We start from the raw sequence: 25762 nt of genomic DNA on the forward strand, positions 1-25762 counted from the left end.
CAAATGGTGGTGCTTCAAGGAGAAGAAGCCTGACATTAAGAAACAAATTACAGTGCATCAGTTGAGACAGACCAAGACAGCTGGAATAAACTAATGGCCTCTGTTCATGAAAAGGCACGCCTTACTCTTGGACCTACGAAACAAGCACGACGGAAGCGTAACACAGACACGAGGCATTGGATATGTGGATGTTGAGAATGCCTACGCAAGAAAGAAATGTTGTACCATGGCTTTCGTTCAGATAAAACACTGCCTACAAACAAGCACGTAGAGAGTTGAAGAAAGTCACAGCCACGAAAGCGGATCAGTATTCATATCTCTACACGAAGCTTCATACACGCGGAGGAGGAGGCTACATATAACGACTAATCAAATCAAAAACTGATGACGTCACAGATTTTTACGGCATCAGTGAGGAAATGGGTGAGCTGCTGATAGACCATTAGAAACAAAGGGAACTCTGAGGGTGCTACTTTGTTACAATTTCGACCAAGGTATTAACCCATTCTCCGGTATTAACATTGTGCGATGTTGGGGGACCAGTTAAGGAAATTTATATCACAAGAGTTGCTGATGTTCTGAAAGGAATGAAATGAAGATAATCCAGTGCCCCCGAAGGCATCCCGGCAGATTTATGATGTTCTTAACGGTGGAATGCATCGTGCCATCTATCAGGTATTTTCAACCAAATCATCAGAGAATTTAAAGCACTAATGAATATTCAGCAAGGCATCACTGTACCAACCTTCAAACGAAAGGCAGCCCTCCTGAATGTTGATAACGCCCGATGATATTACTTAGCTATGCAGTGAAGCTCTTTCAACTCTTTCTCGACAATGGGGTACCTGAGATTTGCCAAACCGCGTGGAATGTATACCGCAGAGACAGGGTGGACAGTGAAGGGGGAGGCGTGTTTATAGCGATAAGAAGTGCAATAGTATCGAAGGAAATTGACGGAGATCCGAAATGTGAAATGATTTGGGTGAAGGTCACGGTTAAAGCAGGCTCAGACATGGTAACTGGATGTCTCTATAGGACCCCTGGCTCAGCAGCTGTTGTGGCTGAGCACCTGAAGGATAATTTGGAAAATATTTCGAGTAGATTTCCCCACCATCTTATAGTTCTGGGTGGAGATTTTAATTTGCCGGATATAGACTGGGAGACTCAAATGTTCATAGCGGGTGGCAGGGACAAAGAATCCAGTGAAATTTTTTTAAATGCTTTATCTGAAAACTACCTTGAGCAGTTAAACAGAGAACCGACTCGTGGCGATAACATATTAGACCTTCTGGTGACAAACAGACCCGAACTATTTGAAAAAGTTAACGCAGAACAGGGAATCAGCGATCATAAAGCGGTTACGGCATCGATGATTTCAGCCGTAAATAGGAATATTAAAAAGGGTAGGAAGATTTTTCTATTTAGAAAAAGTGACAAAAAGCAGATTTCAGAGTACCTGTTGGCTCAACACAAAAGTTTTGTCTCAAGTACAGATAGTGTTGAGGATCAGTGGACAAAGTTCAAAACCGTCGTACATAATGCGTTAGATGAATATGTGCCAAGCAAGATCGTAAGAGATGGAAAAGAGCCACCGTGGTACAACAACCGAGTTAGGAAACTGCTGCGGAAGCAAAGGGAACTTCACAGCAAACATAAACATAGCCAAAGCCTTGCAGACAAACAAAAATTACGCGAAGCGAAATGTAGTGTGAGGAGGGCTATGCGAGAGGCGTTCAATGAATTCGAAAGTAAAGTTCTATGTACTGACTTGGCAGAAAATCCTAAGAAATTTTGGTCTTATGTCAAAGCGGTAGGTGGATCAAAACAAAATGTCCAGACACTCTGCGACCAAAATGGTACTGAAACAGAGGATGACAGACTAAAGGCCGAAATACTAAATGTCTTTTTGCAAAGTTGTTTCACAGAGGAGGATTGCACTGTAGTTCCTTCTCTATATTCTCGCACTCATGACAAAATGGTAGATATCGAAACAGACGACAGAGGGATAGACAAACAATTAAAATCGCTCAAAAGAGGAAAGGCCTCTGGACCTGATGGGATACCAGTTCAATTTTACACAGAGTACGCGAAGGAACTTGCCCCCCTTCTTGCAGCGGTGTACCGTAGGTCTCTAGAAGAGCGTAGCGTTCCAAAGGATTGGAGAAGGGCACAGGTCATCCCCGTTTTCAAGAAGGGACATCGAACAGATGTGCAGAACTATAGACCTATATCTCTAACGTCGATAAGTTGTAGAATTTTGGAACACGTATTATGTTAGAGTATAATGACTTTTCTGGAGACTAGAAATCTACTCTGTAGGAATCAGCATGGGTTTCGAAAAAGACGGTTATGTGAAACCCAGCTCGCGCTATTCGTCCACGAGACTCAGAGGGCCATAGACACGGGTTCACAGGTAGATGCCGTGTTTCTTGACTTCCGCAAGGCGTTCAATACCGTTCCCCACAGTCGTTTAATGAACAAAGTAAGAGCATATGGACTTTCAGACCAATTGTGTGATTGGATTGAGGAGTTCCTAGATAACAGAACGCAGCATGTCATTCTCAATGGAGAGAAGTCTTCCAAACTAGGTGTGATTTCAGGTGTGCCACAGGGGGGTGTCATGGGACCGTTGCTGTTCACAATATACATAAATGACCTGGTGGATAACATCGGAAGTTCACTGAGGCTTTTTGCAGATGACGCTGTGGTGTATCGAGAGGTTGTAACAATGGAAAATTGTACTGAAATGCAGGAGGATCTGCAGCGAATTGACGCATGGTGCAGGGAATGGCAATTGAATCTCAATGTAGACAAGTGTAATGTGCTACGAATACACAGAAAGATAGATCCCTTATCATTTAGCTACAAAATAGCAGGTCAGCAACTGGAAGCAGTTAATACCATAAATTATCTGGGAGTACGCATTAGGAGTGATTTAAAATGGAATGATCATATAATGTTGATCGTCGGTAAAGCAGATGCCAGACTGAGATTCATTGGGAGAATCCTAAGGAAATGCAATCCGAAAACAAAGGAAGTTGGTTACAGTAGGCTTGTTCGCCCACTGCTTGAATACTGCTCAGCAGTGTGGGATCCGTACCAGATAGGGTTGATAGAAGATATAGAAAAGATCCAACGGAGAGCAGCGCGCTTCGTTACAGGATCATTTACTAATCGCGAAAGCGTTACGGAGATGATAGATAAACTCCTGTGGAAGACTCTGCAGGAGAGACGCTCAGTAGCTCGGTACGGGCTTTTGTCAAAGTTTCGAGAACATACCTTCACCGAAGAGTCAAGCAGTATATAGCTCCCTCCTAGGTATATCTCGCGAAGAGACCATGAGAACATAATCAGAGAGATTAGAGCCCACACAGAGGCATACCGACAATCCTTCTTTCCACGAAGAATACGAGACTGGAATAGAAGAGAGAACCGATAGAGGTACTCAAGGTACCCTCCGCCACACACCGTCAGGTGGCTTGCGGAGTATGGATGTAGATGTAGAATAATGCCAGATTTGTGAAAAACTTCGGTGCAACTGGAGTAGTTGGTGCTGCGTGGCCGCTGATTTAAAAATATTCTGAAAAGAACAGGAGATACCGCATCTCACTTTTCCAGATTCAGAAAAGCCTTTCGATCGGGTACTGCATGACATAATCTGCCTAGTTATTAAAGAACGTGCCATTTTAGTGTAGCTTGTTAGCTATCTACGTCTCCCGAATGCTGAAACGAGAATCTGCGTCCAAGCGGCCGCAGGAGCGTCCAACAACTTTGCATCACAAAACGGGACTCCACCATGATTCGGCCTTATCATGACTACTATTCATTCTTGTGATAGACACCATCACATCAGACTTGCCCATGTCTCTACGATGGACACTTCTGCGTGCTGATGGTTCCATGTTGCCTGCAGAGAACACGTTTCATCTCCAGCACTACGCAAATGAGTAAAACGACAGACTCGTGCGTCATGGCTAAAGATTCAACTAAAGAAGACTGAATGCATGACATCAGACACACGAGAACTTGCGACAATAAACGTTGATGGAGAAGACCTATCATGAGTAATAAAATTTAAGTACGTCTGTTGTACAATGTTTACCGATGTCCATAGACTCCGCCAGCCGCTCCGGTCCTCTCTACAGCACCTAGTGTTGTCCAGCTACAAAAGAGGCAGAACGATGACAGGAGATTTTGGAGACTAAGGTATTCAGATGGACAGGTGGCATCACTCGACTGGATCAAGTTTCGAACGACACTACCAAGTAACGTTCTGGGGTCTCACCAGTCCAGACGAAAATGTGAGGAAGCCCTCTGCGATTGTTTTGGTATGTGATGTGTGCAGAGAACGATACTATTTCAGACAAAACATACAAAGTGGAAATCATGAGAAAGAACCGAATGGACGACCAAGTCAGTGATGGTGCGAAACTCTGCAAAACGACCTGAAGGTTGTAAACCTACATCCGGACGTACCCCGCGATCGAACAGAATGGCGACGTCAAATCCTCTCAGTGGGACTAACGCTAAAGAAAAATAAGAGAAACCGGTTGTAGATGATTTGATGATCTGTTCAAAACTCTCACACAATAAAAATTCAGACTAACAGTCAAATGACTCCTCATTTTCTTGATGGGCTCACAATAGTAAAAAGCCGAATTTGTTTCAACAGTAGAGGTCAAAGCAGAAAGCATCATCGTACAAAAGGGTTAATCTCTTCTTCTAGTCCCTGACCATTGCTTCATGTAACTGTTGGTACTCTCCACATTTTTGTGGCCGGAAGCAATCCACTGTACACAGGTTGATAATTCATGACAGTACAAAAAAAACCATTAGTGTTCTGCTTCTATCTCTGTATAATGGTTACTTTCTATGTGATTTAGACAAAGAATATAACGTCAGACTGCAGCTGCACCAGTCTGTTTGCCAGCTTCTCTCCCCACTAACAGCTGCAGCAAAAGGACTGTTATATGAAGTGATATAGTCCCGCCACTTGTAGCATTGAATCGGAGTAATGTTTGCAAGCTCAATACGCTAGAAATGTCGACCGCAGTTAGGTGCCACTGTCTACAGTCGGAGAGCATGAATATGTCGCTCTCTTCCCGTTAGACGACAACCTTCACCATATGATAAACCGTCATTGCAAACATGCTTCTTCCGTCACCTCAAATGTTACCTCATGGCTTGAACTCTCTCTCTGTAATATGTTAAGATCTTCACATGCAATCAGCTCTACACACACTTCAAAAGCCAGGGTTCGTTAAAGCTTCTTGATAAGTATGTATGCTAGCTCCTGAAGTCATTGATTACTATCCCTATATCTCAGAAGTTTATCTGGTCTATGAAGCTAGCGATCGGCTATACGCGGTGCGACAATGAGACTGATTTTATTTGCGGAATGTGGCAACCCTGCAGGCTTTCACAGGCACAATATTTTTGACCTGGTCTATAAGCTGCTTCTAGTCGAAGCGGCACATCGATGCAACGGCTCTGTCGTGAGTGGTGCTGTAATAAGTAAACATGTGTATGTATCTCTTGTAACAGAAATGGAACCGCATAATACTGTGCAATGGTATGAAACTTCTTTTTGCTTTAATTTAGATGTAAAGGCGACGACAACTTACGGTAAGATTCAGAAAGCTTTTGGAGAGGAGATTACGTCAAGAGGTCAAGTTTTTTGTTGGCATAAAATGTTTAGTGGAGACAGAACGAATGTCGAAGATCAAGATCGCAGTGGACGACCATCAATCTCATGGACAGATGTCAACTAGGCCAGGGTGTGTGAACTCGTAAGATCTGATCGAAGATTTTCTGTGAAAATGATTGCAGAATTCGAGAAGTGGTTCGTCCAATAATAACTGAAGATATTGGTATGAGAAAGATTTCTGCAAAAACGGTCCAAAAAACCTCACACCACAACATCGAGAAACACGGAAAAACGTGGCAGGCGATCAGTTAGAGCAAACGCAAATCAATATACAGTTGTTAAGCCGTGTTATCACTGGTAATGAAAGTTGCTTTTTTCAGTACGATCCAGAGACAAACCGCCAAAGTTCGCTCAATGGGATTACCCAGAAAAAAAACCTCACATGTCAAAGTCATAAGTGAAATGCATGCTTCTTTCATTCAAAGGGAGTAGTTCATAAAGAGTGGGTGCTTCTTGGACAAACAGTTAACCAACATTACTACAAATAAATTTTAGAAAGACTTCATAAAGAGTTAGAAGAACTTATTCTTCCGCGGCCGGTGTCATAGTGATCTAAATTCTTCTGGGTATTATGCCGCGTCATTGCTAAAAACTAACAACAATAATAAGCTAAAACCGACGTTTCGGCCCAATTGCAACGGCCTTCCTCTGGGCAGGACTGGTTTTGCATCAGGATAGGTGCTTCTATTTATTACAGACTATCGATGTCTGACGCCACTGTTGTAAAACTTTCAATTGGACCCCCCTAAAATGATTGGCTAGTCATGACGTAAGGGAAGATGGAAGGATAGCGGCTTTACGTGGATGTCCACGTCGTCAACGATTTGTAGCTATCCGGGAAATCAGTGTTCGGCTTCTGGTCGGCAAATTTTCCTCCTGGTGTGTGCGGGAGTGGACTGACAGTTACTCTACAGCTGTTTGTGCAGATACGTCCGTGTCCCGTGTCGCTTCTGCCCCGCGACCGCTCGCGGCCAGTTGGGCTGGGAGGGCCGGCTGAAAGGAAGCCGAGAGTTTGTAGCCATCTTCTCTGTTGATGTTGTCGGGCTGCTTACTAATTTCGATCGCCTCCCGTATTTTGCGTTGTCGCATCCGCGATTCTTTCGCCAATACTCGAACTTCCTGGCACCAGATAGGTTGTCCACAGTCACGGTGGTGTTCCCCTATCGCCGATTTATTATGTTGTTGTAATCGTACATAGCGTTCGTGATCTGCTGCTCGTAAGGTAACAGGTCCCCCTGTTTCTCCTATGTAGGCAGCTCCGCACTCACGCCGTAGTTCTGATGACTACATCCTTAGTGGAACGTATCCTTACGTGGATCCTGTACTGTTCCCTTTGGTTTTAGCTACCTTCTTATGATGTTGTCATCATAGCCGTTGGCGCGAAACGTGTGTTGTAGCTCCTTTAATTCTCCTTTGATATTATTTTCATCGCTTGTTCGGTAGGCTCGGGCAGTTAACGTATGCAGAACAGAATACTTTTGATGTGGGTCATGGTGGCTCTCCGCGTGCAGGTAGCGATTAGTGTGCGTTGGTTTCCGGTACACATTTTGTCTTAGTTTACCTTCGACAGTTTCAAAACGATTTTTCGAGCAGTCAGAAATGGATAATAATAATAAATGTATTTTTCACTAGGATATTTACTGGCTGATACAGCGGAAGGGTGAAAAACTCATTCAGAGGTATTTAATACGTGTGACGATTTTCAGACAAAAATTAAGAGAAAATATATCCCACAAATTCGCAGAAGAAAAACGGACACTAGACCATCATAGACGATTAGATTATTAGTAGTGTGGAGCTCCAATGTAACACGCGTTATGCATTGCATTAGGGACATGGCAGCAAGGAGGGGAAGAAAGCCTATGGGCACTTCGTGTGCATACCGAGTGGAGTAATTCCAGGCGTCAAACGGGTCTTTTCAGATGTTATGAAGAGCTCAGGGTGCAGCCAACTGCAGGTGGTACCAATTACGTGTACGCTTTGCGTAGGAAGAGATGGTCTCTGGTTTCGAGGGGCTAACAGAAGTGGAAAAGGCTGCCAATCTTGCAAGCGAGATGAAAGCAGAGCTCACCATTTGCAGTATGGTCGACAGGAACGATTGCCGATCTCTGCTACAGAGCGGAGTGGAGGGTCTGAATGAGAGGCATGCGACCGTGTAGCCTGCAGATCCCTCGACTTGCGCCATAGGATGGTTGGGTGTCGGGTTCCGCTGAATAGTTCAGGAGCCCACTAAACGCAGAAGGCGGCAACACGGGTAGCAGGGGCTGTGTGGCGTGGACTGGGTGGTTTTTTGGATTGGACGGTCTCCGGGGTGCAGGCCGAACACATGAAGAACGTAGATACGGCAACCATCAGCCTAGCATTTGTAAATTTAGATAGCTGTGTTGGGAAAGTACCCCATCTCCTAGGGCTAATAGAAAGCACTAATGCTCAAATGTAGTCACTGTAAAAAGCGCCATCCGAAATAGTGATAAACGCATTCCCTGAAAATTATTTCAAGTAGTTAATTTATGACCGTGAGCGAATTGTAAACGGTTGTGAAAACACACTTGACCTCTTAGCAACAAATAGTCCTGAGCTAATAACAAGCATCAATACGGATACAGGTACTCGTGATCTCAGGATTGTCTTGGTGAGACCGAATAATGTAACCCCCATATCCTCCAAAAATAAGCGATTAGTATATCTATTCAAAAAGAAGATAACCGTTCACTTGAGATCTTACTGATATCCAACCTCCACTAATTCCAAATGTAAGCGTAGAACAGATGCAGTTTGTATTCCAAGAAACGGTACAGACAGCAACTGGGAGTTTAATACCAAACAAATTAACAATCGTCGGATCTGATTCCTTGGTACACAAAACTGCTCAGAGCACTGTAGCAGAAACAACAAAGAAAGCATGCCGAATTCAAACGAACGCAAAATCTCCAAGAGAGGTGATCTTTCACATAAACTCGAAATTTAGTTCGGACATCAATGCGAGAAAAGAACAGCTGCCAACATTAGTAACTTCTAAGTAGATATCGTCGGAGTAGCAAAGCAACTTCAATCGCCTGCAAAACTCAAGTCTTCCGGTCTATAGTGTACACCAATTACGATCCTTTTATAGTATCCTTATATAATAACCCCATACTTAACAGTCGTATACAACAGTTCGCTTTACGTAAGATCTGTACCCAAACAGTGAAAAGTTACACAGGTTAAAACAATATTCAAGAAAAGTATTAGGAAAAATACACTAAATTACGGGGCCACATCATTAACGTCACTATGCTGCAGGATTCTGGATCATATACACTCCTGGAAATTGAAATAAGAACACCGTGAATTCATTGTCCCAGGAAGGGGAAACTTTATTGACACATTCCGGGAGTCAGATACATCACATGATCACACTGACAGAACCACAGGCACATAGACACAGGCAACAGAGCATGCACAATGTCGGCACTAGTACAGTGTATATCCACCTTTCGCAGCAATGCAGGCTGCTATTCTCCCATGGAGACGATCGTAGAGATGCTGGATGTAGTCCTGTGGAACGGCTTGCCATGCCATTTCCACCTGGCGCCTCAGTTGGACCAGCGTTCGTGCTGGACGTGCAGACCGTGTGAGACGACGCTTCATCCAGTCCCAAACATGCTCAATGTGGGACAGATCCGGAGATCTTGCTGGCCAGGGTAGTTGACTTACACCTTCTAGAGCACGTTGGGTGGCACGGGATACATGCGGACGTGCATTGTCCTGTTGGAACAGCAAGTTCCCTTGCCGGTCTAGGAATGGTAGAACGATGGGTTCGATGACGGTTTGGATGTACCGTGCGCTATTCAGTGTCCCCTCGACGATCACCAGTGGTGTACGGCCAGTGTAGGAGATCGCTCCCCACACCATGATGCCGGGTGTTGGCCCTGTGTGCCGCGGTCGTATGCAGTCCTGATTGTGGCGCTCACCTGCACGGCGCCAAACACGCATACGACCATCATTGGCACCAAGGCAGAAGCGACTCTCATCGCTGAAGACGACACGTCTCCATTCGTCCCTCCATTCACGCCTGTCGCGACACCACTGGAGGCGGGCTGCACGATGTTGGGGCGTGAGCGGAAGACGGCCTAACGGTGTGCGGGACCGTAGCCCAGCTTCATGGAGACGGTTGCGAATGGTCCTCGCCGATACCCCAGGAGCAACAGTGTCCCTAATTTGCTGGGAAGTGGCGGTGCGGTCCCCTACGGCACTGTGTAGGATCCTACGGTCTTGGCGTGCATCCGTGCGTCGCTGCGGTCCGGTCCCAGGTCGACGGGCACGTGCACCTTCCGCCGACCACTGGCGACAACATCGATGTACTGTGGAGACCTCAAGCCCCACGTGTTGAGCAATTCGGCGGTACGTCCACCCGGCCTCCCGCATGCCCACTATACGCCCTCGCTCAAAGTCCGTCAACTGCACATACGGTACACGTCCACGCTGTCGGGGCATGCTACCAGTGTTAAAGACTGCGATGGAGCTCCGTATGCCGTTATGCCACGGCTAACTGGCTGACACTGACGGCGGCGGTGCACAAATGCTGCGCAGCTAGCGCCATTCGACGGCCAACACCGCGGTTCCTGGTGTGTCCGCTGTGCCGTGCGTGTGATCATTGCTTGTACAGCCCTCTCGCAGTGTCCGGAGCAAGTATGGTGGGTCTGACACACCGGTGTCAATGTGTTCTTTTTTCCATTTCCAGGAGTGTATGATGTTCGAATTTTATCAATTACAGCAAAGAGAACAGTCTATTTACGCACAGTCACCGCGAATTTAGAAAACATCGTCCATATGAAACACAACTAGCTCTTTACACTCACGAAATATTGAGAGCTATTGACAATGAATTTCAAGTTGATTCCATGTCTCAATGTTTGCAGAAGACTTTTGACATTGTACCACACTAGTAGCTTGAAGTGAAATAGTGTGTTTATGGAATATCGTCTCAGTCACGTGAATGGATACGCGATTTCAGCTCAGAGAGGACACAGTTCATTCTAACTGACAGTAAATCATACAGGTAGTTTCATTGGCCCTCTGGTGTTACTTATCTATACAAACGACCTAGCAGTCACTCTTCTCAGCCGTCTTAGGTTGTTTGCCGATGATGCTGTTGTTTATCGTCAAGTAGACTCATCAGAAGATCAGAACAAACTGCAAAGCGGTCTAGAAATGATATCTGTATGGTGCAAAAATTGGCAATTGACCCTAAAATAATTCAGTGGAATTTTGGTTACACAAGAAAGCAGTCAAATCTGAAGACCGTTAATTCAACTTAATACCTAGGAATTACAGTTGCAAATAACTTAAATTGGTAAGATCACATAGAAAATGATATAGGGGAAGGCAACCAAAGACTGCGTTTTCTTGCCAAGATACTTCGGAAATGTAACAGACCTACTAACAAGACTACCTACCCTAAGCTCGTCCGTCGCCTTCTAGAGTACTCCTGTGCGGTTTGGGATCCGTAGCAGACAGGGTTAACGGAATATAATGAGAAAGTCCGAAGAAGAGTAACAAGTTCTATAATATCAGGAATTAGGGGAGAGAGTGTCACTGAAATGATATATATTTGTAGTTGAAATCATTAAAACAAATCAGTTTTCCGTCACAGCCGAATCTTCTCACGACATTTCATTCACCAACTTTCTCCTCCGAATGAAAGATATTTTTTGCACTCCGACATACATAGGAAGAAATGATCATCATAATAAAATAGAGATAATCAGAGCTCGCACAAGAAGACATAGGTGTTCCTATTCCGCACGCGTTGTTTGAGAATGGGATAATAGTTAATTATTGTGAAGGTGGTCCTATGAACCCTCTTCCAGGTACTTAAGTGTGATTTGCAGAATATTCATGCAGATGTCATTGTAGATGATGATTGGGTCCTAAACTCTATAACAGTTCATGAGGTGGATATGAAAATTATTTTCAGCGGCATCAGCCTAGGTCCAAGTATTTAAAAAGACGAAAAATTTTATAACATTGATACTATAAAAATGTTTAAATCCTCAGGATAATCTACCCTCTTTGCACGTTAGGAGGAGCGATGATCTTCGGTTTATTACTTGATAGCTTCTTTTTTCTCTTTAGATTTCTATGAGGCAACTTCTTCCTCTTCAGCTATTCTAATGTCTTTCAACTTACTGCTACTATCTTGGAGAGATTCATGAAGGGTATCTGTTAAAAGGTTACAGATATACCTCAATTTCGAATACTTAAGTATAACATAATCTTAGTAATCCGGAGGAAGGAAAGATTTACGAAAAAAATCGACGAATATATTAGATTACTATAATTATTGTGCTCCCCCGGTAAGTGAGTTGTCAGAACGAAAAAATATCAACCCTAAGGGCCCGAGTTCGATTCCCGGCCGGGTCGGAGATTTTATCTGCTCAGGGACTGGGTGTTGTGTTTTCCTAATCATCCTCATTTCATCCCCATCGACGCGCAAGTCGCCGAAGTGGCGTCAAATCGAAAGACCTGCACCTGGCGAACTGTTATCCGAATGGAGGTCCTTGTCACACGACTATAATTATTAGGTATTTATTTCTACAGTGTTGATTAAAAGGACCCGAATGCTTTTGTATATTTCGTATGTAGGACTTGTAGCATTTTCGTACAAAAAAGGTTTGGTTTTATTAATTTTTTATAGGAGTCGTTAATACAGGAATGATAAATATATTTTTCTAAGTACAGAAATACCCTCAAATGTCGGTTGTACATCCCCACTGGGTTGGTTATTATTAGTTTCTGGGGTCTGAGACGGTGAAGGTGTGAGAATCCGGTCTATAGGAAATGGTGACCATTATCTCCCACCGACGTCACAGTCGAGAAGCTTAGCAGAAGGGGAACCTTCAATGGAGGATTGCAGAGGGACTCTGTAATTGGGCTCTACAGTCGTTTTCGATCCTGCAGCACTTATTGTTACTCTTCCTCTTCTTTCTTCTCTATGACGAGTAGAATTCCAACTCCCATCTTTCCAAACGCATATATTACTATGGTTGTGGCCCTTCTCACAGGTGGAGCCGGCAGATCACGACAAAAATGACATATGACATAGACAACAAGAGAAAGGAATTTCTTTTTTTCTAAATTTTCAGATACTCCAGTAAGCTAAGTGGCTAGAGGTTATAGTAGTGACTCCTTCTGAACAGGGTGGGACGGGAGAGGGTGGCAGGGAGTGGTTCAAATTGTTCAAATGGCTCTGAGCACTATGGGCCTTAATATCTGAGGTCATCAGTCCCCTAGAACTTAGAACTACTAAACCTAACTAACCTAAGGACATCACACACATCCATGCCCGAGGCAGGATTCGAACCTGCGACCGTAGCGGTCGCGCGGTTCCAGACTGAAGCGCCTTTAACCGCGTGGCCACACTGGCCGGCGGCAGGGAGTGGATTGGGAGACAGAACAGGAGCTACAAAGTAACGTAATAACATAGATTAAGTTATTCATAGGCACTTGTATAACACACAAATAGTTACAGTTTGAGAAACAGGAGTGGCAAGAGAAGGAAAACAAGTAGAAAATATATGTTTTATACTGATTTCAGGTAAGATCATTGTGCTGAGAAGAAATCTCCAATATTATTAATGGTAAACGCCGTATGGTCAGAAACTAGGCATATTATTGTAAGCATGAAGGTAGAATGTATCCAGATTGGGAGAGTGGTAGGAGGATGACAGCATAGATTTGCGTAGCAAGAAGGGAAACTATACCTGAGGTCAAGTTTATCCTAAGAAGGAATGAACTGCACCAATTTCGTAGGTATGAGAAGCTACGTTAACCTATGGAAGGGGTAATCTATATATAAGCTTATGTCGATCGAAGACAGGCAGAACCTGATCCTTTTCTATTTTAGATGTTAATCCATGGATTACGTATCAGATAATTCACAACGTCTCTAAGTGTCTAAGTTAGTCCACACAACATCTTTCATCTTAGTGGGGGAATCCGTGTAGTCGTGTTTTGGGAGTGGTTTTAACTCCAAAGAAGAAACAAGCCTGACGACAAAAGTAAAATTAATATTTTTATATAGACTCCCATGCAATTCTGTCCGAAATTTAGCAGGATTTTTTTTTAACGGACTGAAGCACCATGTATGAACAAGATATCTATAAAAGATTTGTTGATTATCAGTTGTTGTGATTTCATAATTTGTTTGAATATGGGAGAAGGATGGACAGTGTGAGTTAATTAAATGTATAATCTCTCTTATAGCCCTTACCCCACTGCAGTCGGTAACGAGCTCCGCAGTTAAATACGTGGCACTGCGTAGCAGGACCATACCATCAAGAGAGAACCAGACGGCGACAGGGAATTTCGGAAAAAAATGGGATCGTGCAAACAGTTGGCATCCCGCAATATATCGATATATATAAATCCGTGGTGGATTAATGATAATTAACGCTGGACCATGTGATGGTCAAATGTTGTTGCTGTGTATATCTGATTACCAACTGCAGTAATGAAGAAGTAAGTATTGTTAGGTAACAACAAGGGAACTTCTGTGAAGTTCGGGTAATAGGAAATAGGGTACAGACAGAATTAAAGCTTTGAGGACGGAACTTCAGACTTGCTCAGGTAGCACCTGGTTACGGGTGGCCGCCCAGGGTGGCCGAGCGGCTCTAGGCGCTATAGTTAGAAACCACGCGCAACCGCTACGGTCACACGTTAGAATCCTGCCTCGGGGATGGATGTGTGTGATGTCCTTACGTTTGTTAGGTTTAAGTAGTTCTAAGTTCTAGGGGACTGATGACCTAAGAAGTTAAGTCCCATAGTGCTCGGAGCTATTTGAAGCATTTTTGAACTTGGCTGGGTAACGCCAACTTTCTAGGTTCGGTCTCAGTCTAACACACAATTCTAAAATGACATGAAGTCTTAGGATGACGTAAAACTTCAATATCCTGATTCAATCTGAATAACACGATCACACATTTGTTGAGAAATACTGTTAAAGAGCAGGGGTTGCTCTCCAGTGTGTTGGTTACTGTTAATCACGGATCAAATGTATAAAAACGTACATAAAACAAATATTAAGGCTGTTATTCTTAATTTCCTAACATATTATTTGTGTACTCTTGTGTTTGTCCGTGACCTGATGTCCTGTGTCTCGTAAATGCGCTCGCAGTACTCATCCTGAATTGGCACAGTAGGTATGCTCCTTAAACTGGTGTGAAAGACTTCAGATCGTTTGCCCCATATATCTGGCGTCATATCGCTGACACATTTACGTAACACGGGACGTCATATCACGGACATACAAGAGTGTATTAGGAGAATAAGTGTAACAAACTTAACATTTTAGAAGATATGTCGATTTTCCTTGCCTAACAAATACCTCCTGTGTTCACCTTAAAGACTAAGATGGATGAGAGACATACGCGTATTTTAGAAAGTTTATATATTGTCGCATGCTTTGCCTGGATTATTTTATTCTCCCTGCACAAAATACTCACCTTATGTTGTTTCAAGGGTACATCCTTTCTATCGTCTGACAAATGTTCCTAGAAGGTTTTAGTTCCTCAGGTACGTGAAGGACGGGAAAAGGCTACAGATTAGTGAAAAACAATATCGTAGATAATATTTGTGTTAGTACTTGATGTACATAGCTACTCTACACCACATAACAATATCTGGTAAGCCACTGAGAAAAAAAAACAACTCTAAAGTGCTTCTTTCTTAATCACTGTTTGATCACATGAGGACTCATGTAAATTGCCGTAGATCCAGTTATGGTTTTAATAAAAAAAACTTTCTACAGCCAGAGCGGTGTTTCCGCTTTCTTAAAAAAATGTAGACCGCTGGGTACGGATCCCAAATATTAACAATAAAAAAATTATAGTGGCGTGCTCTGCCTTTTTATACAAACAAATGACTCTTGAACGTTTATAAATCAGTATTCCCATATCAGTCACTGTAGCGCAACAAACCGGGGAGAAAAGGACGTATCTTGAACCGATCTTCTATCTGCTGTAGGACTGAAACTGCATATTCACGGAATAAGCAACAATAAATATGAAACCCTCCAAAGACAGCACGATAGCTTAGAAACCGTGAAAAACAGGTTTAAATGAACAATGTGCTTTTGTTACGCAAACAGCACAGTACACTTAATTTGGTTATCCAATTACAGTGAACATAGAAGTCGTGATCCACCCATCCTAAGACAACGTGACTAATACGTCGCGCGCGCACATACACATTAAAAACCATATTGTATGGAAATAAGTTGAGCTAGGGCTTAATATATAATTTTGTTTCTCATTTCATTTATTCGGAGATGTTGTTAGCCTGGGAGGTAAGATGACATCTTAGATTGTTTCGACTGAAGCAACCACATTTCCGCTCTTGTTTGAGAGCGATATTTGAGATATATGGCTTTTTTATTCCGAATGAGTCGTGTTTCCATATCGCAACTGCCGTGGGTAATGTACGGCTTGGACGTAACAACAGAACTTAATCCCAGAATATTAAAGGGAGTAAGGGACAATGCGACATTGTTACGAAACCATCGTAAATTTTACTAATCCATATTCGTTATTTATAGTTTGTGCACTAGTTAATTAAAAGGTGTCCAGTGATATGTCACATACAAAACAACTACTATGTGCCCTATTTTACACCCTATGCAGACAATTGCATTGCTCAAATGCTCGCGGAACCACTAATAGGTACCAATTGCTATCGTAAAATTTAGGAGGGTTTAGTGATCTAGGGTTGACATGCTCAGAAAGTAGTAGTCATTTTTTAGTTCTTTGTTCTTCCTATTTAATTTGTCTTACGATAATACGTAATGTGTAACAGTGTCATGAAAGAAGCATGTGACCGTAGCATGGACATGGAGGAAGGTTTCGAACAGATAACGTAATGGTGAGACAGATCTTTCGAAAGGAGATTTGAAGTTTTACAACATTTCTGTAACCCGCTGGACATTTGGAACGTAGTTTATTGCTTATGAACTGCAAAATATAGTTCAAATGGCTCTGAGCACTATGGGACTCAACATCTTAGGTCATAAGTCCCCTAGAACTTAGAACTACTTAAACCTAACTAACCTAAGGACATCACACACACCCATGCCCGAGGCAGGATTCGAACCTGCGACCGTAGCAGTCCCGCGGTTCCGGACTGCAGCGCCAGAACCGCTAGACCACCGCGCCCGGCTTATGAACTGCGGATAAAACTTAAGAAATTGTAGAAATACGGGATGTTAAAGAGATTGGAGGTGGAATACCTTGAAAGAAACAGAGGCTACTGGAACGTGCAAAGGGGGCACTGATAAACGATTAAGTGATACAGTAGTAAAGAACACCATAAAAAACGAATGAGTAGCTTTGCGAGACGATGTACTGAAGACAGCAAATAATCAAATAGGCAAAAAAAAGAAGCCCAGTATAAATCTATGTGAACCGTACGATATATTTAATCTGACTGAGGACAGTTGAGAATATAAAAATGGAGCAAATGAATTATGCAGAGAGAAATAAATACCTCGAAAAAATCAGTTTGATACAAGGTGCAAAATGTCGAAGCGGGTATGGCTAGAAGAGTAATGCAACGGTCCAGGAGCGTGAATATAACGGGGACAGTTTTGGAAAAAACGCTAGGAGAGGAAGATCTCTACAGGTTGTACAGAATCAAGTCAACAGTCAAAGGACGCGAAATGGAAGAAGAAGTGGAATTGAAATAAGGCAGTGCAGCAGTCAGCCCCCTTATATTATTCATGCTGAATAATGAGTAGGAACTAAACGAAACCTAGAAGAGATTTGTAAAAGGAATTTAAGTTCACCGAGAAGTAATAAAAATTTTCACTTTCGCAAATGACGTTTTAATCGTATCAGAGAGCGCCATGCACCTAGAATAGCATTTATGGAAGGAAAATGTTTTGAAAGAGGTTGTAAGATGAAAAAATTTAAATGAAGTGTGTTGGGCTGCAGTCGTCTTAAATTATGCGCGACAGAAGCAATTACAGTATCAAATAAAACACTAAAGTAAATGGATGTGTTATATTTTTTGGACAGCAAACTGAATAATTAAGGTTGAAATAGAGAAAATAGAAACTACAACACAAAAAGCGTATCTTAAAAACATGTATTTATTAACCTGTAATATAGGTTTAAATGTTAGGAACTCTCTTGTGAAACTATTCATCTGGATTTTAGGTTTAAGCAGATGTGATAGACGGACGTAAAGCAGTTGAAACTTGAGAGAACACAAACTTGAAATGTGGTGCTACAGGTGAATGCTTAAGGTGACATGGATGGTCCTAATAACCACCGAAGAGGCAAAGAACTGAGTTGGGCGAAAAGAGATTTACAGTAAGGCATCAGTGAAAGACGCAGTCGGTTGTTACGATACGTCTTTAGCCTGAAGTAATCATAAATTTAGTAATATAGAGATGTATGGGGAATCCAACAGGAAGATTAAGATTGATGTAGGTTACAGTAATTATTTGCAGTTGACGGTGACTGGACAGAATAGAGTAACATGGTGAGCTGCGTTACTTCAGTTTTCAGACTAAAGACTGCCACAACAGCAACATATTGTTCTTGATTGCTGTAAGGCTGTATAATAATACACAGGTCAGCATACTTTGGTTCAGTCTGACTTTCCATGTTTTAAACTAATGTATTGTACGTATTTTGGACGGAATGTCTCTGAGATTAGCGTCGTCATAATCTCATGATGTGTCTGAACTTGATAAAACTGGAACCTGTGCACCGTCACAGTGAAACATTTTGATACTGAATAAGTGCAGATTTGACTGAAGAAATAGCGTATTAATCTTTTCATGTTGCTTACTTCTAATTAGCAACAGAGTTGACATTTGTATGACATTTGGAGGCAGGATGTAATTACTGACCTCATTACTCATCCTGGGAGGACATCTGTGTACTTCATCAAGCTGTGTCTAGCGTAGACATTGTAATCTATAAACTTTACTCTTTCAAAGTGCTTGCGCAGCATGAAAATGAAGCGGAAATTTTTCTAGCCCAGAATTCACATTGTTGGATATGGGAAACCGCCCGAAAGCAACATCCAGGATGGCCAATTAACCAGCTCTAGTCGTTAATCTGGATCTGGCTCAATTCTTCGTGTTGCAGAAGCTGGGGTTTTAGCGCCTTCGATATCTGGGTTGGCAAAGATTTGCTACTAACGTTAATTTTTATTGAATGCTTGGAATCACATTTCGCCTGCTAACAATGTTTGTTTTGTACCATTTCTCAACAAGTGGACATTCATTTACAGGCAATACAGCAGAGGCATCCAACTACAAATGCGAAAAACATCTGCTAATAAAGTACCTCTTATAAGGTGTTTTTAATTTATTTCAATACGTCCAGTTTCATTTCACTCACTTCCTGTTGATTGGAAATTTGAGAAAGCAGGAAAGATGCCGAATGAGCATCATTCTTTGTCCTTATTGTTTTAAGGCTATGTAATATCGTCTTAGACAGAAATAACACTTTACACCCAACTAAAAGGTCGGAGGTAGAAAGTAGAGGAAGAACAGAATATAATCAGACATTAATGTCTAAATGTGCAACTGTACACAGCGCATGTCTGAGGAAGTATTTCATGGAACACTGTATTGGATTATCTGAGTGTGCTGTGATTAGGCAACAGATAACCCCTCTTAACAATCGTACTATCTCAGACCTGTTAAGAACATTCAGAATGAATGCAGGCAATAAAAGTATGTAAGTCAAATAGAATACAGTATCTCTGTTTTACGTTAAACGACGTAAGTCAAAAATATAAGCTCCTCAATAATATAGAATTAAACATTAACTGGATGTAATAGTTGAAATTCATTTTCCTTATACACAGGTGTGAATTAATTGTATGGAATAACCTCCAGTAGGAGGCTCATAATGTGGAACTTAAAACTGCTGAAAAAGGAAATCAGAAAATCTACCCATATTTCGTAAACAAATGTTTTAGCAATGCTGAAATTTGCCTGCCCCAGGATTTCTGCAAAACAAATGTTGTACTATCACAACCCACCTGACATTTTACTAGACCGAACTAAAACATTTGATACTCTAAACCACGCAGTTATGTAGAGAGAACATGACGGGAATAGAATGATGTAGACAGTAAAAAAGAAAATTTCTCCTATCTAGAAAACTGAATGAAAAGCAATGAGATATTTCTAATTACTGACACATTCAGATGCACTAGGAAGCATCTCCCACATTGAAAGTACTTGAAGACAAAGATTCAATCCACTAGGCACAATAACTTTCCGTGTTTACATCTGCTGCCCCACATAACGTACTACACAAGTGGAAACAAGCTGTTCCCAAACGACAGCAGCTCTTTCACTACTGTTGTGTCACCAGACATATACAGGGTGTTACAAAAAGGTACGGCCAAACTTTCAGGAAACATTCCTCAATCACAAATAAAGAAAAGATCTTATGTGTACATGTGACCGTAAACGCTTAATTTCCATGTTAGAGCTCATTTTAGTTTCGTCATTCCAACGTGATCAAATTGTAAATTTTCACAATCAAGATGTGTGGGCTGACGAGAATCAGCACGCAATTGTGCAATCACGTCATCAACACAGATTTTCTGTGAACGTTTGGGCAGGCATTATTGGTGATGTCTCGATTGGGCCCCATGTTCTTCCACCTACGCTCAATGGAGCACGTTATCATGATTTCATAAGGGATACTCTACCTGTGCTGATAGAACATGTGCCTTTACAAGTACGACACAACATTTGGTTCATGCACAATGGAGCTCCTTCACGTTTCAGTCGAAGTGTTCGTACGCTTCTCAACAACAGATTCGGTGACCGATGGATTGCTAGAAGCGGACCAATTCCATGGCCTCCACGCTCTCCTGACCTCAACTCTCTTGACTTTCATTTATGGGGGCATTTGAAAGCTCTTCTCTCCGCCACCCCGGTACCAAATGTAGAGGCTCTTCGTACTCGTATTGTGGACGGCTGTGATACAATACGCCATTGTCCAGGGCTGCATCAGCGCATCAGGGATTCCATGCGACGGAGGGTGGATGCATGTATCCTCGCTAACGGAGGACATTTTGAACATTTCCTGTAACAAAGTGTTTGAAGTCACGCTGGTACGTTCTGTTGCTGTGTGTTTCATTTCCATGATTAATGTGATTTGAAGAGAAGTAATAAAATGAGCTCTAACATGGAAAGTAAGGGTTTCCGGAAACATGTCCACATAACATATTTTCTTTCTTTGTGTGTGAGGAATGTTTCCTGAAAGTTTGAGAGTACCTTTTTGTAACACCCAGTAAAAGTAATATTTGTAACTATAGTACTACACACATAGGCCACAAATAAAACAACTCTGTAGACGAACTGAAAAATATGAATATTAGCATAACAAAGAAACATAAACATGTAAAACTGAATACAAATTAGGCGTTCGTAAACTGAGTCCAGATCATTATATATGTTGCTGTGTGTGTTGATACACTCTTCTACACAATAAAATGTACCAAATCATCAAGCATAAAAATAATTTGTTGTATGTGTCACATAACACAACTGTACTTCACATCATTGATTAATATTTTGAGCCAGTGTCCGCAGAGTAGAGGTATTGCTGGCCCTAACATGGAAAACTAACAAGCACATGTTCAGACTCAATATCTTCTTCAGACTGCTGTTGGCTTTCTGCAGAAGTCTCTCCTGAGGGATTACTGCATTCACTTTATATGGTGGGATGCTGGCAGCATAGATTAAGTTTCTTTTCTTTAGCCTTGGGAACTGATGTGGCACTCGACTTCCATTTCTCTTGCCATCAATCCTCACTTTATTCCTTTCTTCATCAGTGAAGTTTTGCACGGTAGAGACGCATAAGAAGAGAATTGTAGCTTCATAACCTACCTACAGGTATGAGCAAAGCCACAGTAAATGAGGTAAAGATAACCAGAGAACATCTGAAAAACTGTTGTGTTTCCTGCCATGAAAACAGTAGGAAGTTCATTTTGATATGTGAGAGTAATTTATGTAAACTAACGCATGAGCAAACAATTAGAATAACAACAATCAAAGCTCGATAACCATTCAAATTGTCATAAAGAAAATAACAATTGAAACTTTAAAAAGTGAAGAGGTGTTTCCAAAAGACGCAGAACAGTACGAAGGTGCATTATTAGGCAACTCCCCGTTTCACGACAATACAGAAGCATCTTCAAGTGTATCTGTCAAGAATATAGATCTCTGTGTAAAATTTTTGAATGGGTAGAAATACAGAACCATTGTGTTGGTATTCAACGAGAAACAGAAACAAGTAATCCCCATTAGTAGTTAATTTTTCAAAATACCTCATCATCATTGGCTTTTAATTTGATATAATTTTTAATGATAATGTGATTGTATTTTAAGCGTTGACTGTTATCATTGTTCTTATCAATGTCCATGGGCTGTGATTGTCCTACGCAGTAATTCGTCTGTATACATGAAGTCTCTGATTGTTGCGAAATTCAAGCGAGTTATCTATGATGTGGATGCCACTACATTATCTCAGTCATTAACGGTTTATTGGAGACGGGCTGTTAAGAGAGGAAGAAACACTGAACAACTAAAAATGTGTTCACATCAATGTAGGTTAGAGAGACTTTTTTTAACTACGGACTCGCTACTTACAAGAACTAGATTATTAAGAGAGATGAGGTCTTCAGCCGCCCACAGGCATTGAAACAAGTCAATGGTGGACGACGAAATTTGTGCTTGACTCGAACCCAGGTACTCCAGTCCAGTAGAATGGTTGGCTTTACCGTGTCTGCCATCCGGACACTTTTCCTGTCTGACTCAAATTCTCAACTTCTCACCCGCAAGTAGCGCCCTCTTCCATTAACCCCACAGGTGTTGGGAAGATATGGCACATTCTCACTGACAAGTACCTTGAGTCGTCCTCGCTCGTATATACGTAGATATGTGGTATCTGTTGTGGCTGTAAGAGATTACTAGAAGCCACTATCTATCCCTCCAATACGGAGTGCGAAAACGCGGCTGGATTGGTCATAGTGCACAAAGACACATTTAAAATTCCTTCTTGCGCGCCACGTGTTAATGGAAAGGGAAGATAAAATGGTTCAAATGGCTCTGAGCACTATGGGACTTAACTTCTCAGGTCATCAGTCCCCTAGAACTTAGAAGTACTTAAACCTAACTAAGCTAAGGACGTCACACACATCCATGCCCGAGGCAGGATTCGAACCTGCGACCGTAGTGGTAGCGCAGTTCCAGACTGTAGCGCCTAGAACCGCTCGGCCACTCTGGCCAGCTTGAAAGGGGAGAGGTCTGACTGGCACAGTAGGGTGTACCCACAGCCTTACACTTCACATTGATCTGCAGGGTATAGTTAGAGAGTTGTGATTTTATTATCATGTCATTAATTTTGTTTGGAAGCACTAAAAGTCTTAAATGTAATTACACCTGAATAAAATTTTAGAGCGAAAATGAAGCGCAACATAGATTCTTGACATATTAGGAACAGAATGACAGGATGTTAATGCAGCTGAGATCAGACTGAGATCATTAGATTATCTGCCAACTATTGTGGCAATTATTACATCCATGTAAAAATTCAAATCCATTTTTTTTCTTGCTATAGAAATCTCAATGCTGCTAAAGCGACTATGTCTCAATTCTTAGGATGAAGGCAGAAGGGATATTGCTGTGGAACAAAGACGATGCTTCTTTTCCAAGTCTTAGACCACTCATCTTACCTGCAGTTGGCACTATCTTTATTTCGAGGTCGGAAACTTAACACTGTGCGGACTTTCAGAAGTAACAAAACTTCAGAGTGCAGCACCCCAGCCTGTTTGCAGCTCCTCTTCGGACCGACGATATTCGCAGTATATACTCTAGACACTTGTTGCCCTGCTGAAATATTGTTATTCGTAGATCGTCGTCCGGTCACGAGCGAGTATGTATAACGGGACAAAGCCCTAGTACTGTGCGCATATATAATGCCCATGATGTGAATCTGTATCATGTTACATTAAGAACATTTTAGTAGGTGCAGAATTTTCTACAAGTTTCTCTAGTTCTCGGAAATTTGCTGAGTACATGATAACTCCTCATTAGTGACTCCCATAAACTTTGCTTGAAATCTGGTTTTGATCGGGATGTGTGACTTCCGTGTACTCATTTAACTCAAGGACATAGAGCCCGGCCAACTATAGCCTGTCTTTACCAAACTAGCTGCGTTCTTACTGAAAGTCTTCAACGGCCAAGCATTTGCTTTAAAACGGTGGAAATTGGACCAGAAACAGTGCAGCGTCAAAGAATTCCTGCAATGAAAGGTGAGGAAATGAGTTTTGCAGAATGTTAATTCACTGTGCTCATAGCCACTTCCGCGATCCCAGCTGAATTTAACACAGTGTGTTCTTGGGAGTGCCAAGTACGTTAACAAATACAGCACGTAGTTCAGATCCATGTTCAAATTCACAATTTAGTTTCCCACAGCTTTCTGAGACCAACAGGTAGTTACACAAGCTGTTACAACACGTATAAGAAACAGTTCTTGCCCTCGTTAATTGCAAAACATTTGGTTAATTTGATTGTAAATTACGGTGTTTTGAACTGGAATGGCAGTTCTATAGAAATCTGTAGTATTCTGGGGATAAAAAGTGTGAGTCCTTTGTAGCTTCCAGTCATACGTTCGCTTTCGATGAAGTTATTTGACTATTGACTATCATCGTTCAACCAATGTTGTTGGCGGTAACATTAAGTCACCCTCGATATAGTGGCAAAAAACGTGTTTAAACCAAGTGGTACGCAGAAACGTAATCCGAAATTGTGCTAAACGTATCCTCTAGAAATTATTTCTATCAGATAGTTCATGATCCAACGTGAATACCCAACGTTTGTTAAAAGAAACCTGACCCCTCAGCAGCAAATAATCCTTAGCTAACAACGAGCTTTTAAACTTCGGGTTGTTGAACAAAGCGTTCTCGTAACGAGATTGAATACTGTAACCCAGAAATCGTACAGAAATATAGGGAATGTATACCTATTCAAAAAAGCAGATAAAAATTCACTTGATGCTTCTTGACAGACAATCTGCATTCCGTCCAAACTAAAAATGTAGGAAGAGTTGTGGCTTGAATTCAAAGAAATAGTATTAATAGCAATTGAGAGACTTACAACAAATAAATTAAGGACGACGGAGCTGATTCCTCATGGTACACAAAATGGATCATAACACTGTTGCAGAAACGAAGAGAAAAGCATGCCAATTTTAAACAAAAGCAAAATCACCAAGAAAGGCGTTGTCCACAGAAACTCTAAATTTGAAGCGGATGTGGATGCGTGATGAAAGTTACCGCAACTGAACTTTTATCGAAATCCGCAGAAAATCTAAACAGATTATGGTCGTACGTAAAGTATGCTAGCTGCAAGTCACAGTCAATGCCTTCTCTGCGCGTTAGCAGTGGAAATAATATCGACTGCAGTACTGCCAAAACCACAATTACCTTTGGAATTTCCTTCAACAAAGAAGACAAAGTAAATATTTCAGAATTCTTGGCAAGAGTAGCTGCCAACATGAGTAACTTACAAGTAGATTTGTGGGAGTAGTGAAGCAAGCAGTACTTCTCGTCCAGACTGCATATTAGTTAGGTTCCATTTAGAGTATTCAATAGTTCCGTATCTAACCATCACAGTCAACCGCTCCCTGGACGAACGATCCGTCACACCAATATTCAACAACGGTTGTAGGAGTAATCTAGTAAATACAGGCTCATCTGATTAACGTCTATATGCAGCAGGACTCTCGAACATATATTGGGTTCGAAAATTATGTATTGCGTCGAAGAGAACGGTCTATTGACACATAGTCTACTAGGATTCCGAACACATTCATCTACTGAAATACAACTGGCTGTTCGCAACCGCGAAATGTTGAGTGCTATTGACTTTGGACTTTGAATTGGTTCTGTATTTCTAGATTTCCAGAAGTTCTTGACACTATACCACATAAGTGGCTTTTAGTGAAATCGCGTGCTTATAGACTATCGTCTCAATTA

The sequence above is a fragment of the Schistocerca cancellata genome, chromosome 9 (genome assembly GCF_023864275.1).
Source record: "Schistocerca cancellata isolate TAMUIC-IGC-003103 chromosome 9, iqSchCanc2.1, whole genome shotgun sequence".
In the NCBI taxonomy this organism is placed as follows: domain Eukaryota; kingdom Metazoa; phylum Arthropoda; class Insecta; order Orthoptera; family Acrididae; genus Schistocerca; species Schistocerca cancellata.